This window comes from Lolium rigidum, chromosome 7 (assembly GCF_022539505.1).
Source record: "Lolium rigidum isolate FL_2022 chromosome 7, APGP_CSIRO_Lrig_0.1, whole genome shotgun sequence".
Taxonomy (NCBI): domain Eukaryota; kingdom Viridiplantae; phylum Streptophyta; class Magnoliopsida; order Poales; family Poaceae; genus Lolium; species Lolium rigidum.
Window position 1 is genome coordinate 8467730 of NC_061514.1, and position 19516 is coordinate 8487245.

The following is a 19516-nucleotide window of genomic DNA, read 5'->3' on the forward strand; positions in this document are numbered from 1 at the left end:
ACTACACGCCAGCAAGCTATTTTCTGGCACCGTTGCTACTGCTCATATTCATTCATACCACTTGTATTTCACTACCTCTTCGCCGAACTAGTGCACCTATTAGGTGTGTTGGGGACACAAGAGACTTCTTGCTTTGTGGTTGCAGGGTTGCATGAGAGGGATATCTTTGACCTCTTCCTCCCTGAGTTCGATAAACCTTGGGTAATCCAATTAAGGGAAACTTGCTGCTGTTCTACAAACCTCTGCTCTTGGAGGCCCAACACTGTCTACAAGAATAGAAGCACCCGTAGACATCAAGCACTTTTCTGGCGCCGTTGCCGGGGAGGAAAGGTAATAGGCACTCATACTTCGGTTCCAGGTAACAGTATTTTTCTGGCGCCATTGTGTGTGTGCTCGAAGCTATTTCCTTTAGACTCTGCAATTGCGACATTTGGTTTCTTGTTTACACTAGTGAGGCATAATGGACAACAATGACCTTTTTATTCTATTTCCTGATTTAAGACATGGATGGTTTGATGCGAAAATTAAAAAACCCATGGAACATATTAATATGAATGCTTTGAACACTATTGTTGCTAATTCTATGGAAAATTCTAAGCTTGGGGAAGCTGGCTTTGATGAGCATGATATTTTTAGTCCCCCAAGCATTGAGGAGAAAATTTACTTTGATGATACTTTGCCTCCCATTTATGATGATTATAATGATAGTAGTCTTTTGTTACCACCTGTTATGGGGGATGCATTTGATCATGATTACAATATACCTCCTATATTTGATAGCTACTTTGTTGAATTTGCTCCCACTACAATTAATAAGAATGACTATGCTTATGTTGGGAGTAGTAATTATTTTATGCATGAGACTCATGATAAGAATGCTTTATGTGATAGTTATATTGTTGAGTTTGCTCATGTTGCTACTGAAAGTTATTATGAGAGAGGAAAATATGGTTGTAAAAATTTTCATGTTACTAAAACACCTCTCTATGTGCTGAAATTTTTGAAGCTACACTTGTTTTATCTTCCTATGCTTGTTACTTTGCTCTTCATGAACTTGTTTATTTACAAGATTCCTATGCATAGGAAGCATGTTAGGCTTAAATGTGTTTTTAATTTGCTTCTTGATGCTCTCTTTTGCTTCAAATACTATTTCTTGCGAGTGCATCATTAAAATTGCTGAGCCCATCTTAATGGCTATAAAGAAAGAACTTCTTGAGAGATAACCCATGTGTTATTTTGCTACAGTACTTTGTTTTATATTTGTGTCTTGGAAGTTGTTTACTACTGTAGCAACCTCTCCTTATCTTAGTTTTGTGATTTGTTGTGCCAAGTGAAGCCTCTAATCAAAGGTTGATACTAGATTTGGATTTCTGCGCAGAAACAGATTTCTATCTGTCACGAATCTGGGCTGTTTTCTCTGTAGGTAACTCAGAAAAATATGCCAATTTACGTGCGTGTTCCTCAGATATGTACGCAACTTTTATTAGTTTTGAGTTTTTCCGTTTGAGCAAGTCTGGTGCCATTTTAAAATTCGTCTTTACGGACTGTTCTGTTTTTGACAGATTCTGCCTTTTATTTCGCATTGCCGCTTTTGTTAAGTTGAATGAGTTTCTTTGTTCCATTAACTTTCAGAAGTTTTGTGCAATGTCCAGAAGTGTTAAGAATGATTGTGTCACCTCTGAACATGTGAATTTTTGATTATGCACTAACTCTATAATGAGTTTGCTTGAAGTTTGGTGTGAAGGAAGTTTTCAAGGGTCAAGAGAGGAGTATGATATATTATGATCAAGAGGAGTGAAAGCTCTAAGCTTGGGGATGCCCCGGTGGTTCATCCCTGCATATTTTAAGAAGACTCAAGCGTCTAAGCTTGGGGATGCCCAAGGCATCCCCTTCTTCATCGACAAAGTATCAGGTTCCTTCTCTTGAAACTATATTTTTATTCGGTCACATCTTATGTACTTTACTTGGAGCGTCTGTATGTTTTTGTTTTTGTTTTGGTTTGAATAAATGATTGTTTGGGAGAGAGACACGCTCCACTGGTTCGTATGAACACATGTGTTCTTAGCTCATAATATTCATGGCGAAGTTTTCTGCTTCGTTAATTGTTATATGGTTGGAAACAGAAAATGCTACATGTAGTAATTGGTAAAATGTCTTGGATAATGTGATACTTGGCAATTGTTGTGCTCATGTTTAAGCTCTTGCATCATATACTTTGCACCTATTAGTGAAGAAATACATAGAGCATGCTAAAATTTGGTTTGCATAATTGGTCTCTCTAAGGTCTAGATAATTTCTAGTATTGAGTTTGAACAACAAGGAAGATGGTGTAGAGTCTTATAATGTTTACAATATGTCTTTTATGTGAGTTTTGCTGCACCGGTTCATCCTTGTGTTTGTTTTGAATAACCTTGCTAGCCTAAGCCTTGTATCGAGAGGGAATACTTCTCATGCATCCAAATCCTTAAGCCAACAACTATGCCATTTGTGTCCACCATACCTACCTACTACATGGTATTTCTCTGCCATTCCAAAGTAAATTGCTTGAGTGCTACCTTTAAACAATTCAAAAGTTATTACCTCTTATTTGTGTCAATGTTTTATAGCTCATGAGGAAGTATGTGGTGTTTTATCTTTCGATCTTGTCATTTACTTTTGACAGACTTTCGCAATGGACTAGTGGCACATCCGCTTATCCAATAATTTTGCAAAAAGAGCTGGCAATGGGGTTCCCAGCCCCAATTAATTAACTTTCATTAATAATTCTCTTCACATGTTTTGCTCGATTCATCAGTAAGCAACTTAATTTTGCAAATAGACACTCCTCCATGGTATGTGAATGTTGGAAGGCACCCGAGGATTCGGTTAGCCATGGCTTGTGTAAGCAAAAGGTTGGGAGGAGTGTCATCCATAAATAAAGAAAAACTAAACTAAAGTACATGTGTAAACAAAAGAGAAGAGGGATGATCTACCTTGCTGGTAGAGATAACGTCCTTCATGGGAGCCGCTCTTGAAAGTCCGGTTGATGAGGTAGTTAGAGTGCCCACTACCATTCGTTGACAACAACAAACACCTCTCAAAATTTTACTTTTATGCTCTCTTTATGTTTTCAAAACCAAAGCTCTAGCACAAATATAGCAATCGATGCTTTCCTCTTTGAAGGACCTTTCTTTTACTTTTATTGTTGAGTCAGTTTACCTATCTCTCTCCACCTTAAGAAGCAAACACTTGTGTGAACTGTGCATTGATTCTTACATACTTGCTTATTGCATTTGTTATATTAATCTATGTTGACAATTATCCATGAGATATAAATGTTACAAGTTGAAAGCAACCGCTGAAACTTAATCTTCCATTGTGTTGCTTCAATGCCTCTACTTTGAATTATTGCTTTATGAGTTAACTCTTATGCAAGACTTATTGATGCCTCGTCTTGAAAGTGCTATTCATGAAAAGTCATTGCTTTATGATTCAGCTTGTTTACTCATGTCATTACCATTGTTTTGATCGCTGCATTCATTACATATGTTTACAATATGATCAAGTTTATGATGGCATGTCACTTCTGAAATTATCTTTGTTATCGTTTTACTCGCTTCGGGACGAGCAGAACTAAGCTTGGGGATGCTGATACGTCTCCAACGTATCGATAATTTATTATGTTCCATGCTACTTTATTGATGATATCTACATGTTTTATGCACACTTTATATCATATTTGTGCATTTTCTGGAACTAACCTATTAACGAGATGCCGAAATGCCAGTTCCTGTTTTCTGCTGTTTTTGGTTTCAGAAATCCTAGTAACGAAATATTCTCGGAATTGGACGAAATCACCGCCCGTGTTCCTATTTTTCCCGGAAGCTTCCAGCATCACCGAAGAGGGGCCGCAGATGGGCCGGGGGGCCCCACACCACACTTGGGCGCGGGCCAGGGCCCGGCCGCGCCACCCGGTGGTGAGGGCACCCCGGTGCCCCTCCGAGGCTCCCCTTTCGCCTATTTAAAGGTCCCGACCTAAAAACCCTTACGGAGGAAGCCACAAGACGAGAAACCTTCCGTAGCCGCCGCCATCGCGAAGCCAAGATCCGGGGGACAGGAGTCTCCGTTCCGGCACCCTGCCGGAACGGGGAAGTGCCCCGGAAGGCTTCTCCATCGACACCGTTGCCATCTCCACCGCCATCTTCATCACCGCTGCTGCTCCCATGAGGAGGGAGTAGTTCTCCATCGAGGCTCGGGGCTGTACTCGGTAGCTATGTGGTTCATCTCTCTCCTATGTACTTCAATACAATAATCTCATGAGCTGCCTTACATGATTGAGATTCATATGAGTTTGTATCACAATTTATCTATGTGCTACTCTAGCAATGTTATTAAAGTAGTTTTATTCCTCCTGCACGTGTGTAAAGGTGACGAGTGTGTGCACCGTGTTAGTACTTGGTTTATGCTATGATCATGATCTCTTGTAGATTGCGAAGTTAACTATTGCTATGATAATATTGATGTGATCTATTCCTCCTACATATGCATGAAGGTGACAGTGTGCATGCTATGTTAGTACTTGGTTTAGTCTTTTGATCTATCTTACACTATAAGGTTACTAAAATATGAACATTAATTGTGGAGCTTGTTAACTCCGGCATTGAGGGTTCGTGTAATCCTACGCAATGTGTTTATCATCCAACAAGAGTGTAGAGTATGCATTTATCTATTCTGTTATGTGATCAATGTTGAGAGTGTCCACTAGTGAAAGTGTAATCCCTAGGCCTTGTTCCTAAATACTGCTATCGCTGTTTGTTTACTGTTTTACTGCGTTACTACTGCTGCAATACTACCACCATCAACTACACGCCAACAAGCTATTTTCTGGCACCGTTGCTACTGCTCATATTCATTCATACCACTTGTATTTCACTACCTCTTCGCCGAACTAGTGCACCTATTAGGTGTGTTGGGGACACAAGAGACTTCTTGCTTTGTGGTTGCAGTGGTTGCATGAGAGGGATATCTTTGACCTCTTCCTCCCTGAGTTCGATAAACCTTGGGTAATCCACTTAAGGGATACTTGCTGCTGTTCTACAAACCTCTGCTCTTGGAGGCCCAACACTGTCTACAAGAATAGAAGCACCCGTAGACATCAGAGGATGACATGCGGGTCCCATGTAGCAGCAGCGGTATCACCGTTTGAGAGGCGGCAGGGGATCGAAAGAAAAAAGGCAAGTGACCAAATATGAGGTGCCAAAAAAACTCCAAGAAAAGAAAGTTGATTGCTCATAGAGGATGACATGCGGGTCCCATTTAGCTGCAGCGGTCTCAACGTTTCCAAGGCGGCAAGGGATCAAAAGAAAAAGGAAGTAGCTAGAAATCGTGGGGTCAAAAAATCCAAGAAAAGAAAGAAACTTGGTTCATAGAGGATGACAAGCGGGACCCATGATCCCGCATCGTAAACGGCTCGATCGGAGAGCGTTGAACGAGATGGCGCGATCGAGAAAAAAAATAATGCTAGAGAGGCTGCCATCTGGGCCCTACATCCCTGGGCGGTGCGGATTTGCGTTGACTCGGCCGACGAACCCGAGAATTCGCGATGCACCACGTCCCGGGCCACCATACGCGACATTTTGGCCGCTTTCGTCGGGCTAGGTGGCCTCAAAAACGAGAAAAAAAAAGTTTTGACATGAACCACGGAGGGACCAAAAATCGTCGGCCATGGTGCACCAGCAACCACGGCGCGACTTCAACTTCGTCGGCCATGGCAACTTTTCTTGTAGTGAGAATGAAGATGGAAAACGCTTGTTATCCGCCGACAGATCAAGGACGAAAGATCGGTCGTCGAGCGCGTGCACTGTGTGCCAGTTTCCCTTCCATTTTATACGGTGAACCCTACCTTGTTATTGCATGCATGCGTGTAAGGGCATCTCCAACCGGGCTACCCATCCCGCGCCCGCGCGTCCGGATGGGTCGATCCGGACAAAATCCCGGCCCAACGCGGGGACGCACCGCAAAAACGGACGGCCGCGGCGTCCGGAACGACGCAAACCCGGCCCAAATCTTGGCCGGGTTTGCGTGGCCGCGGATGGCTGATACGTCCCCGACGTATCCATAATTTCTGTCGTTCCATGCTTGTTTTATGACAATACTTACATGTTTTGCTTGCACTTTATGATGTTTTTATGCGTTTTCCGGAACTAACCTACTAACAAGATGCCACAGTGCCGCTCTTGTTTTCTCGTCGTTTTTGGTTCCGTAAAGGCTGTTCGGGCAATATTCTCGGAATTGGACGAAATCAACGCCAAACCTCCTATTTTTCCCGGAAGGCTCCGTAACACCGAAGAAGAGCTCGGAGAGGGGCCAGGGGCCACCACACCACATGGCGGCGCGGGCCGTACCCCGGCCGCGCCGGCCTAGGGTGTGGTGCCCCTGTGTGCCCCCCGCGCCGCCTCTTCGCCTATTTAAGCCCTTTCGACCTAAAAACACCGTACCACTTGACGAAACTCCGTAAAGACTCCGTGGGCGCCGCCACCATCGCGAAACTCCAATTCGGGGGACAGAGTCTCTCGTCCCGCACCTCGCCGGACGGGGAAGTGCCCCCGGAAGCCATCTCCATCAACGCCATCGCCTCCATCATGCTCCGTGAGTAGTTCCCCCATGGACTACGGGTTCTAGCCGTAGCTAGTTGGTATTCTCTCCCCCATGTACTTCAATACAATGATCTCATGAGCTGCCTTACATGATTGAGATTCATCTCGATGTAATCGGTGTTGTGTTTGTCGGGATCCGATGGATTGTTACATTATGATTGTCTATCTACAAAGTTTATGAAGTTATTGTTGCTGCAATCTTGTTATGCTTAATGCTTGTCACTAGGGCCCGAGTGGCATGATCTTAGATTTGAGCTCTATACTTATTGCTTAGATTGTATCTACAAGTTGTATGCACATGTCACTGTCCGGAACCAAAGGCCCCGAAGTGACAGAAATCAGGACAACCGGAGGGGATGGCGGTGATGTGAGGGACACATGTTTTCACGGAGTGTTAATGCTTTCCTCCGGTGCTCTATTAAAAGGAGTACCTTAATATCCAGTAGATTCCCTTGAGGCCCGGCTGCCACCGGCTGGTAGGACAATAGATGTTGTGCAAGTTTCTCATTGCGAGCACGTACGACTAAATATGGAAAACATGCCTACATGATTAATGAATTGATGTTCTTTCTTAATGCCTTATCAATCCTATCAATTGCCCGACTGTAATTTGTTCACCCAACATTTGTTATTGGAGAGTTACCACTAGTGTAGATAGCTGGGAACCCCGGTCCATCTTTCATCATAATATACTCGTTCTACATGTCATTGGAAGTAGTACCAACTATCTTCTGGTGCCATTGCTCTCATATTGCTATTACTGCCGCTCGTGTTACTCGTTACTACTGCTCTCATATTACCGCTACTTTCACATCACCCCCGTTACTAGTGCTTTTCCGAGTGCAGCTGAATTGACAACTCAGCTTGTTAAGGCTTATAAGTATTCTTTACCTCCCCTTGTGTCGAATCAATAAATTTGGGTTTTACTTCCCTCGAAGACTCGTTGCGATCCCCTATACTTGTGGGTCATCAAGACTATTTTCCGGCGCCGTTGCCGGGGAGGCATAGCTCTACTCATAAGTTCACCCGGGAGTACACTCTACCTCTCTCTCCGCTTTTATTTTATTTTGTCTTGCTAGTTTATTTCTGTCTAGTTTATTTGTGCTTAGTTTATTTCTGTCTAGTTTTATTTTGCTTAGTTTACTTTTGCTTAGTTTATTTTTTGTCTTGTTTTATTTTCCCTATATACCCGAAAATCCATAAAAATTTGAAAAACCTAAAAATTAAAAACTGTTGTTATGGGAGAACCAACAACCTACTTGGAGCTTATAGAATGTTATAATAATTATAGAGAATCAAGAACTGGTAAAATAATGAGTGCTATGATAGAAAAATTGAATACAATTGCTGAAATCTTGCTTGGACGCCATGATATAAACTGTTGCTCTCAACATGATACTAAACATCTTAAATTTCAATGTGGCTTTAGTGAGGAATTTTTAATTAAGAACTATAACCGGAATTTCTATATTCATTATGGGTTCGAAGAGGTAGAACAATTTGTCTTATTTATGGGAGCCTCCGAGATAGAATCCTTCATGGTTGAGAATTATGAAACTTGTGTTGTTTGTAAGGGCCTTAAAGATTATGTCTCTACTATCCTTAATTCTTGCATAGAATGCTACAATATGAATCCTTATATCCTTGATTATAAAGAGAGACGCATTAATGCACAAGAATGCACTCACAATTTGCAGGAACCTGTGGAAGAAGAAATTGATGAACCTGAAAGCTCATTGGATGAAAAAGAGGAGGAAATTGATGAACCTGAAAGCTCATTGGATGAAAAAGAAGAGGAGAGTGATGAACAAAAGGAGGAAGAATGGATTAGCTACCCATGTCAACCTTCTAATCAGAGTAACTCTTTATCTCTTACACTATTTGATTGTCCTCCATGCTTACCGAAAGAGGATGAATGTTATGTTCCTGTGGATTCTCTTGAAATATTTCCTATAAGTAAAACTTGTGAGAATAATTATGCTGCTGTTATATGTGATAATCCATGCTACTTTGATAAATCTTATGATAATGCTTTGTTTGTGCCTGATGTCGAAATGCATGGTACTAAAGAATTTTGCTTAGCAAATGTTTATGATAAAGCTCTAGATGATGGTCCTATGTTACTTGATAATATTAATTGTACTACTAATGAAAATGGGATTGGAGAGTTCTTGACATTATCTATGTGTCCCATATCTCTTGAGATTGATCATTCATCTTGCTATATTATTGATAAAAGTGTGTTCGAAAGTTTTGATCCTACTATATTTGAGCTTGATAAAAATTATGTGTTTGGAAATCATGAAAAGTATGCTGCATGTGATAGTTATATTGTTGAGTTTGTTCATGAAGCTACTGAAAATTATTATGAGAGAGGAAAATATGGTTGTAGAAATTTTCATGGTACTAATACACCTCTCTATATGCTGAAATTTTTGAAGTTATTCTTGTTTTATCTTCTTATGCTTGTCACTTTGTTCTTCATGAATTTATTTGTGTACAAGATTCCTTTGCATAGGAAGCATGTGAGACTTAAATGTGTTTTGAATTTCCTTCTTGATGCTCTCTTTTGCTTCAAATACTATTTCTTGCGAGTGCATCATTAAAACTCATTGAGCCCATCTTAATGGCTATAAAGAAAAGAACTTCTTGGGAGATAACCCATGTGTTATTTTGCTACAGTACTTTGTTTTATATTTGTGTATTGGAAGTTGTTTACTACTGTAGCAACCTCTCCTTATCTTAGTTTTGTGTTTTGTTGTGCCAAGTGAAGCCTCTAATCGAAGGTTGATACTAGATTTGGATTTCTGCGCAGAAACAGATTTCTATCTCGTCACGAATCTGGGCTTATTTCTCTGTAGGAAACTCAGAAAAATCTGCCAATTTACGTGCGTGATCCTCAGATATGTACGCAACTTTCATTAGTTTTGAGTTTTCTGATTTGAGCAACGGAAGTACCATTTTAAAATTCGTGTTTACTGGCTGTTCTGTTTTGGCAGATTCTGTCTCTCGTTTTTTGCATTGTCTCTTGTGGACTTTATGTGAGGCTTTCTAGACGTGGAGAGCTGTAGCTAATGTTTTATTGAGTTCTTGCAATGTGTCACTACAGGACCAATGTGGATTCAAATTTTTTGAGTACTAACCCCTCTAATGAAGTTTATGAGAAGTTTGGTGTGAAGGAAGTTTTCAAGGGTCAAGAGAGGAGGATGATATATGATCAAGAAGAGTGAAAAGCCTAAGTTTGGGGATGCCCCGTGGTTCATCCCTGCATATTTCAAGAAGACTCAAGCGTCTAAGCTTGGGGATGCCCAAGGCATCCCCTTCTTCATCAACTTATCAGGTTTCTTCTATTGAAACTATATTTTTATTCGGTCACATCTTATGTGCTTTACTTGGAGCGTCCGTGTGCTTTTATTTTTGTTTTGTTTGAATAAATTCGGATCCTAGCAATCCTTGTGTGGGAGAGAGACACGCTCCGCTTTTTCATATGAACACTTGTTCTTCGTTTTACTTTTAATGTTCAATGGTAAAAGTTGGAAGCTATTTGCACTTATAGATATTTGGTTGGAAACAGAAAATGCCTCATAATGTCTTGAATAATTTGACACTTGGCAATTGTTTTGAGCTCTCAAGTAGATCATGATTAAGTTTTTTTTTCATGTAGTCTAAGCCTATTAGTGGAGAACTACTGTAGAGCTTGTTAAAATTGGTTTGCATAATTGATCTCTCTTAAGGTCTAGATATTTTCTGGTAAAAGTGTTTGAGCAACAAGGAAGACAGTGTAGAGTATTATAATGCTTGCAATATGTTCTTATGTAAGTTTTGCTGTACCAGTTCATACTTGTGTTTGCTTCAAACAACCTTGCTAGCCTAAATCTTGTATCGAGAGGGAATACTTCTCATGCATCCAAATCCGTGAGCCAACCACTATGCCATTTGTGTCCACCATACCTACCTACTATGTGGTATTTTCTGCCATTCCAAAGTAAATTGCTTGAGTGCTACCTTTAAACAATTCAAAATTTATTACCTCTGATTTGTGTCAATGTTTTATAGCTCATGAGGAAGTATGTGGTGTTTATCTTTCAATCTTGTTGGGCAACTTTCACCAATGGACTAGTGGCTTCATCCGCTTATCCAATAATTTTGCAAAAAGAGCTGGCAATGGGATTCCCAGTCCCAAATTAATTAACCAAAATAGACACTCCTCCATGGTATGTGATTGTTGGACGGCACCCGAGGATTCGGTTAGCCATGGCTTGTGTAAGCAAAGGTTGGGGGAGTGTCATCATCATAATAAAACTAAAATAAAAGGGCACTCCTTCATGGTATGAGATTGTTGGCACGCACCCGAGGATTCGGTTAGCCATGGTTTGTGAAAGAAAGGTTGGAAGGAGTGCCACCCAAAAATAAAAATAATTCATGGGAGCCGCTCTTGAAGGTTTGTCTAGCAAGGGGGTTAGAGTGCCCACTACCATTCGTTGACAACAACAAACACCTCTCAAAACTTTACCTTTATGCTCTCTATATGTTTTCAAAACCAAAGCTCTAGCACAAATACAGCAATCAATACTTCCCTCTGCGAAGGGCCTTTCTTTTACTTTATGTTGAGTCAGTTTACCTACTTCTTTCCATCTTAGAAGCAAACACTTGTGTCAACTGTGCATTGATTCTTACATACTTGCTTATTTGCATTCATCATATTACTTTGTGTTGACAAATATCCATGAGATATGCATGTTGAAAGTTGAAAGCAATCGCTGAAACTTATATCTTCCTTTGTGTTGCTTCGATGCCTTTACTTTGAACTTATTGCTTTATGAGTTAACTCTTGCGCAAGACTTTTGATGCTTGTCTTGAAAGTATTATTCATGAAAAGTTTTGCTATATGTTATCTACTTGTTAGCAACTATAGATCATTGCTTTGAGTCACTTCATTCATTTCATATGCTTTGTAATAGTATGATCAAGGTTATGTAAGTAGCATGTCACTACAGAAATTATTCTTTTTTATCGTTTACCTGCTCGGGACGAGCAGGAACTAAGCTTGGGGATGCTGATACGTCCCCGACGTATCCATAATTTTTGTCGTTCCATGCTTGTTTTATGACAATACTTACATGTTTTGCTTGCACTTTATGATGTTTTTATGCGTTTTCCGGAACTAACCTATTAACAAGATGCCACGAGTGCCGGTTCTCGTTTTCTGCTGTTTTTGGTTCCGAAAAGGCTGTTCGGGCAATATTCTCGGAATTGGACGAAATCAACGCCAAACCTCCTATTTTTCCCGGAAGGCTCCGAACACCGAAGAAGAGTCGGAGAGGGGCCAGGGGGCCACCACACCACATGGCGGCGCGGGCCAGACCCTGGCCGCGCCGGCCTAGGGTGTGGCGCCCCCAGGTGCCCCCCTGCGCCGCCTCTTCGCCTATTTAAGCCCTTTCGACCTAAAAACACCGTACCACTTGACGAAACTCCAGAAAGACTCCAGGGGCGCCGCCACCATCGCGAAACTCCAATTCGGGGGACAGAAGTCTCTGTCCCGGCACCCTGCCGGGACGGGGAAGTGCCCCCGGAAGCCATCTCCATCAACGCCATCGCCTCCATCATGCTCCGTGAGTAGTTCCCCCATGGACTACGGGTTCTAGCTGTAGCTAGTTGGTATTCTCTCCCCCATGTACTTCAATACAATGATCTCATGAGCTGCCTTACATGATTGAGATTCATCCGATGTAATCGGTGTTGTGTTTGTCGGGATCCGATGGATTGTTACATTATGATTGTCTATCTACAAAGTTTATGAAGTTATTGTTGCTGCAATCTTGTTATGCTTAATGCTTGTCACTAGGGCCCGAGTGGCATGATCTTAGATTTGAGCTCTATACTTATTGCTTAGATTGTATCTACAAGTTGTATGCACATGTCACTCGTCCGGAACCAAAGGCCCCGAAGTGACGAAATCGGGACAACCGGAGGGGATGGCGGTGATGTGAGGGACACATGTTTTCACGGAGTGTTAATGCTTTGCTCCGGTGCTCTATTAAAAGGAGTACCTTAATATCCAGTAGATTCCCTTGAGGCCCGGCTGCCACCGGCTGGTAGGACAATAGATGTTGTGCAAGTTTCTCATTGCGAGCACGTACGACTAAATATGGAAAACATGCCTACATGATTAATGAATTGATGTTCTTTCTTAATGCCTTATCAATCCTATCAATTGCCCGACTGTAATTTGTTCACCCAACATTTGTTATTGGAGAGTTACCACTAGTGTAGATAGCTGGGAACCCCGGTCCATCTTTCATCATAATATACTCGTTCTACATGTCATTGGAAGTAGTATCAACTATCTTCTGGTGCCATTGCTCTCATATTGCTATTACTCGCTGCTCGTGTTACTCGTTACTACTGCTCTCATATTATCGCTACTTTCACATCACCCTCGTTACTAGTGCTTTTCCAGTGCAGCTGAATTGACAACTCAGTTGTTAAGGCTTATAAGTATTCTTTACCTCCCCTTGTGTCGAATCAATAAATTTGGGTTTTACTTCCCTCGAAGACTGTTGCGATCCCCTATACTTGTGGGTCATCAATGGCACGCGGCGACCTCGCGTGTCTGCCTGGTCCGCGTGGCTGGCCCACCTGTCGGTGCCCCAGTCCTATTAAATGTGGACTAGAGAAGGGGACTGTCCCTATCCAGTCCCCACTTTCCACTCCGGCCGCACGCGCGAGCTCGAAGCTTCCGCGCCGCCATGGCCCCGAAGCGCGAGTTCTCGCCATCCGCCAACGACCACGAGGCCGGCAACAACCGGCCAGTCGCGCCGGCGCCGGCGCCGTTCGCCATGGGGCCGCCGGCGACGCCCAGACGCGAGCGGATCTACGTCACCGTAGCGGTGGCGCAGATGTTCTGGGACGCCGGCGTCCCAATGCCATGGGGGGACGTGCACCTCCCCCTCGGCCGGCACCCGAGCCCGGATCGGGTTCCGGTGCCGCCCATCCCGGCTCCGCCGCGCCCGCGTCGCGGAGATCCGGAGGCGCCGCGCGCAGCCGCCGGCGGACTCCGCAGCGAGACCCCGCGTACGGCGACGCAAGTCCCAACTGGGACTTGTGGTTCGAGGTGGAGCACGATGCGCGCCGGCGCACGTGCTTCACATCCGCGACGGCGCGGCCGCGCGCGCAGCCGCGCACACCTGCAACGCGGGCAGGCCGCCGCCCCGGCGGCCTCTACATCGGCGAGCAGCCCCAGCCCCGTGCCCCGCACCCGCCCCGGTGCCCGGGAGGAGGAGAATGACCCGGAGCCGCAGGCGGCGCTCGCGGCGTCCCGCGAGCAGCGAGGACCTCGACGAGCTGGCCAAATGGCCGCACCTCGCCGAGACGCCGCGCACCTCCGCGCCGGAGGAGGCGGCAGGAAGGCCCAGGAGGACGCCCAGGCGGAGGCGTGGGCCTTCCTCGAGCTGGCGCGCCGTCAGGAGGAGGCAACGCGTCAGGCGGCGCTCCGGGAGGAGGAGGAGCGCCGGGCCGCGCGCCTGGCGGAGGAGGAGGAGCACCGGGCCGCGCGCCTGGCGGAGGAGGAGCGCCTGGCCACGGTCCGGCCGCGGCAGCGGAGCCGCAGGCCGCAGCGGAGGAGCAGCTCCGGCAGAGTCCGCGCGGAGGGCACGACTGCGCAGGCCGGCGAGCCCGCCGAACCCGCACTCCGCCTGGGAAAGGGCGCAGTGGGAGCCCTGGCCGGAGTCCCCGGTGCCCTCCGGCGTTTCAAGCCGGAACAGCGCGTCGCCGCCGGGGGGCGTTGTCGTCATCGACGCCGACGACGACGAGTACTACTGGGGGTAGTACGCCGGCGGCCACCATGCTCGCAAACCCCGTCTAGGGTTTCTTTTTTTAGTTTAAAGCCCATATAGGGCTTTCTTTTGTGTAAAAATTGCCCAAAATAGGGCTAAGTTTAACTAACCAGTAGTTTATATTTATTTTGTGCTGTTTTTATTTTTCATTTTTATTTATGTTTTTTTATTACATATGCGGTGCGTCCGCGCGTTGGGCGCAGCGTAAAACCAAACAGACACACGGACGCGGGCCGCTGTCCGGGTGTCCGTTCGGCCACCCAAACGGCCCAAAACGGACGGCCCAGCACGTCCGTTTGGGTCGCCCCGGTTGGAGATGCCCTAAGTTGAGTGCGCTGCCCCATCATGAGGTAGTGTTCCTAAGGTGGACCCTATCAGGTTACTCATGCTGCCACTTCACTTGCAGGACATCCAATGATTTGCTTAACTAGCACCACATTTAACGTTTGACTAGAAGAAGCAAACGACCCATGTGATGGCTACTTTTTTATTGAATATGCATAGCTACATTTTTTATTGAACGTGTATAATTAGTGGTTTCCTTGTAATTTAATCTGTAGCAAATTACTTGTTGCTTGACCACTTTGCATTGTTTGCAAGCATATGGATTTTTGTTGTAATTATTTGTGACTTTTGTAAAAATAGTTGATGATTTTTTATAATTTAATTTGTAGCAAATTAATTATTACTTTACCACTTTTGCATTGTTTGCAAACATACAATTTTTTTGTTGTAATCGTTTGTGTCTTTTGTAAAAATAATTGATGATTTTGTTGTAATTTAATTGTAGAAAATTAATTGTTTCTTGATCACTTTTTCGTTGTTGCAAACATACGGAGTTTTTGTTGTAATCATTTTTGACATTGTTTATGAGTTTTGTTGTAATTCAACTTGTAGCAAATTAATTGTTTCTTTACCACTTTTGCATTGTTTGCAAACATATGGGTTTTTGTTGTAATTATTTGTGACTTTTGTAAAAAATAGGTGATGATTTTTGTTGTAATTAAATTGTAGAAAATTAATTATTTCTTGACCACTTTACATTGTTTGCAAACATATGAAATTTTGTTGTGATAGTTTGTGGTTTTTTTTGTAGTAATCTCCTTACTATTTCTCAAGCCATTGATGTAAACCCGTCTTTTTACATGTAGCTTGTGGGTGGACATAACAATTACAACTTTTGTACCGGTAAAAATAGTCATATCATGCTTCAATGCATAGAGCTAGCTCAGTCCCACTTGGCCACCAGTAGCACACGTCCTCCTCCATGCACTCCCTCCACAGACATGTTAGAGCATCTCCAGTCGCGTCCCCCAAATGAGGTTTGGGGGACCGCGGACAAGAAATGGGGCAAAAAGCTGTCCAGTCGCGTCCCCCAAAGCTAATTAGCGCCCCATTTTGTGTCCGGCGTCTCCGGTAGAGACTCTATGTATAGAGTCTCTACCGGGGACGCCGGACACAAAAATAGCGTCCACATGCATGCATGCAGCCCCTAGTCCCCACATGCTAGTCTCTTTCCCTGCACTTTCTCTCACCTACTTTTCCCACATGGGGTGGTCCCTTCTATTAAAATGCATGCATCCGGACGCTGTTTGAGGGACGCGGCTGGAAAGGGCCTCTTTTTTGTACAGATTTTTGGTCTCTTTTTATCCGGCGGGGTTCCAAACGTGCCCCAAATTATTTATGCCGGACGCTTTTTGAGGGACGCGACTGGAGATGCTCTTAGCACCGAAAACGACCCAGCAGAAGACAATGACGTGACGAAACATGAATCAATTTTCAGACCGTTCGATGCTGATCCAGCGGATAAGAAAGCAACCGATTTTTTTGCCTGTGGATCAGGCGACCGACGCCTAGCGCGCGCCATTATATATCTACGCAGTGATATCAAACGTTTTCGTAAGATAAAATAACTTACAATTTTTTTACTAGAATTTAAGATTTAAAGCAGTCGATTGCACCATTCTATTTCATAGAATAACTTACCCCGGTTTTTATTACAACACCCATCAACTTTTTTTTTTGCTAAACTACATGAGCTACGTCTCTAGGATCTTGGGTGCGGGCAGCATAAGCCCGCTGCCCGCTCTCCCGAACTAAGTAAATTATATTTTTGGAACGGAGGTACTACGAGCTGTATATGTTCCAACTTAGCTAGCTTGCTGACGCTACACATTCGTTTCCTGTCTCTTCTTAACGATGACCGTGAGGCCGTTTCTCATCTGCATAACAACTGACAGCTTGGGCTTCACCATTTGCCTTTCCAGCACCTCGAAATCAAAGTTCCACACCATGGTGGCGATGATGGATGTTATCTGCGCCACGGCTATGTTCTTCCCGACGCACGACCTTGGGCCTGTGTTAAACGCCATGAAAACGTAAGACGGCACGTGGCGCAACCGGCGGCCGTCCTCTGACCCCGAGAGCCACCTCTCCGGCTTGTACTCCTGGCAGTCCTGTCCCCACACGTCCTCCAGCCTCCCCATGCTGTAGACCGAAACCAGGACGGTGTCTCCGCCGCGGACCTTGTGTCCGCTAGGCAGCACATCGTCGGCGAGAGCCATCTTGCGCTCAATTGGACCCGATGGAAACAGCCTGAGGGACTCGAACAGGGCTGCCCGGCTGTAGGGTTGGTCTTTTATATCCCCCGGCTCAAAGATCACCATTCTGCCAGTACTGCTCACGGCGGCGGCGACTGATTTACCAGCAGCGATGGGCGCAAGCTCATCTCGGAGACGACACATGGACTGTGGGTTTGTGGCGAGGTTGTAGACAAGCCATGGTAGCGCCGCACCCACTGGATCTCGCAGTGCAACCATGTAGTTGATGAATGTCTTGTGCAGGAACTCTGTAGGCTTCCCGTTGTGATCGAAGAAGTCGGGGTCGTTGATGTAATAGGACAATATATCCACCCCATCATCGTTATCTCCATGACTTTCCATCATCCTCATCTGGATTCTATCTGCCACATATCTGAGCAACACTGCTTCTGCCGCGGCGAGCTTCCTTTCCCATCCAACGTTGAGCCATCGCATCCCCTTCCAACACGACACCGGCATACTGTGTCTATACCAGGCTGCCTCCATCACGGTATCGAGAGCTGTAGCAACATGCATGGGTGCCATCTCCTCGGCGTCGGCGGGCAAGTGGCACGGGTCCGTGCCAAACACTACCTTGATAGTGATATCAAGCACGAGCCTCCCCAATAAATCCTCCATGTCAAACGGGGTTTGCTTGCTTGCCATGCGGGCTAGCAACGGGACGAAGCCCTCCGCTACCTTGTCATGACAGCACCGTGCCACTAGATCCACCAGTTGTGGCCTGGTCAGGATGTGTTGAATCCTCGCACGCTGCTGGCGCCAGGACTCGCCGTCGGCGGTGAATATCGTGCCGTCGAGTATGCCGAAGATACCCGCGAAGTCGTCGCCCTTGGGGAAGTTTGCAAAGTTTGTGGTGAAGATGTGGCGGACGTTCAGTGGGTCGCAGGTTAGGAAGAAACGCATGCTGGTTACCCATGGGCCGTGCAGCTCGAAGCTCTTCCCGTGCGTGGCAAGAACCAGAGTGATAGCGTCGTGGAAGTTGTGCAAGTTGGCGATGATGGAAGGGAGCATGCCAACTATTGGCCAGTGTACTGGAACCAACGAATTCGTCGAATTCCTTGATCTAATGATGAAGTACAACGGAACTACTAGCACAAGTGTGAAGATGGAAAGTATCACACAGGAGAATGCCATTGTTAATAGTACTAGGAAATAGTGTGGAATCTAGATGTGCTACTCATTCAGATATGTGCTACTAGCCTACTACATGGACATGAAGGGAAATGCCAGATGACTAGATTTATACAGAAGTTCTCTTTCTCGGCCAACATCAACATGTGTGCAAACTGCGAACAGTTAACAACTTCCTGCGCGCTGCTGGAGTCAAAATATTCATAATGGGAAAAGCTAGTCTCTTTAATTCGATGCATTCATTAGCCAACCATCTGATACTACTACGTATTGGAGTATCCACTTTATGTTGGTCCCTTTGGACAAGTCGGAATGCTATTATTTTTAATAAATTAAAGGAAACTAATTTTTTGCAGCTGACGAACAGCACATCTAAAACGGCTGTCTGCATCCTAGTTATGTAGAGGCTAAAACTTTTTAAGTAATGAAGCGCCCTTTTTCAAAAAAATCTGACGAACAACACATTAGATTCCCAGTGCGCCTATCTTCTCCCCGAGAATCAGCGGGAAACTATGGCTATTGGATGCAACCGTCTGCTAACGGTTACACATGACTTCTTTGACCAGGTTACTGGGTGGCATCACACTAGAAGGATCCAAAATGGATAGATTTATGTTGCTTTTCACTTTTGGATGGTTGATACAAGTCTCATCCTCGCTGATCCTTGATGTAATAGACCTAATATTTTAAACTATGCAATAAATGAATAAAGCTGTGTGCATTGATGTAGAGGCCGGGCACCGCCCCATTTCGGAAAAAAACTAAGGATGCTAACAAGGACTGCCTGTCCGGCGGAGCTACCAAGGTTATGCACACCGCGTCTGCTATATTCGCCAACCGGACCGCCGTGGCTGGAGCTAGACCGTTGCTGATGATCACTGAACCATGAAGTGCTGGTTCCTGGAAAATGAATAGTTGCTGCTGTGCTCCTTTAGTTTCCTTCTCAGTTTGTAGGTTCTGACTGGTCTCCGTTTGTTTAGTGGTCATTTCAATGTCGAATGTTCTCGGTGGGTTTCCTGGTACCGCCCCAACTCCCAACTTGCTTCTTTCTCTCCTTCTTTGTGAAATTCTTAGCACCTGTTATTTAGGGTTGGGAGCCCAGTTGGAAAAAAATCAGTGATCTAGAGTTTGAAGCGCATGAATCAACAATCAGGGAGCTAGACTTCTTTAAGCTGTGCTAAGATGCAGAGATGTCATATGCTTTACGCTTCAGACAGTAAACTCACTTGCCAGTGTACAAGTGTATGAAACATTCTTGGCACACCAACAACTTCAGTAGCAGGGGTAGCAATTTTCACTATGTCACCTCATGTTG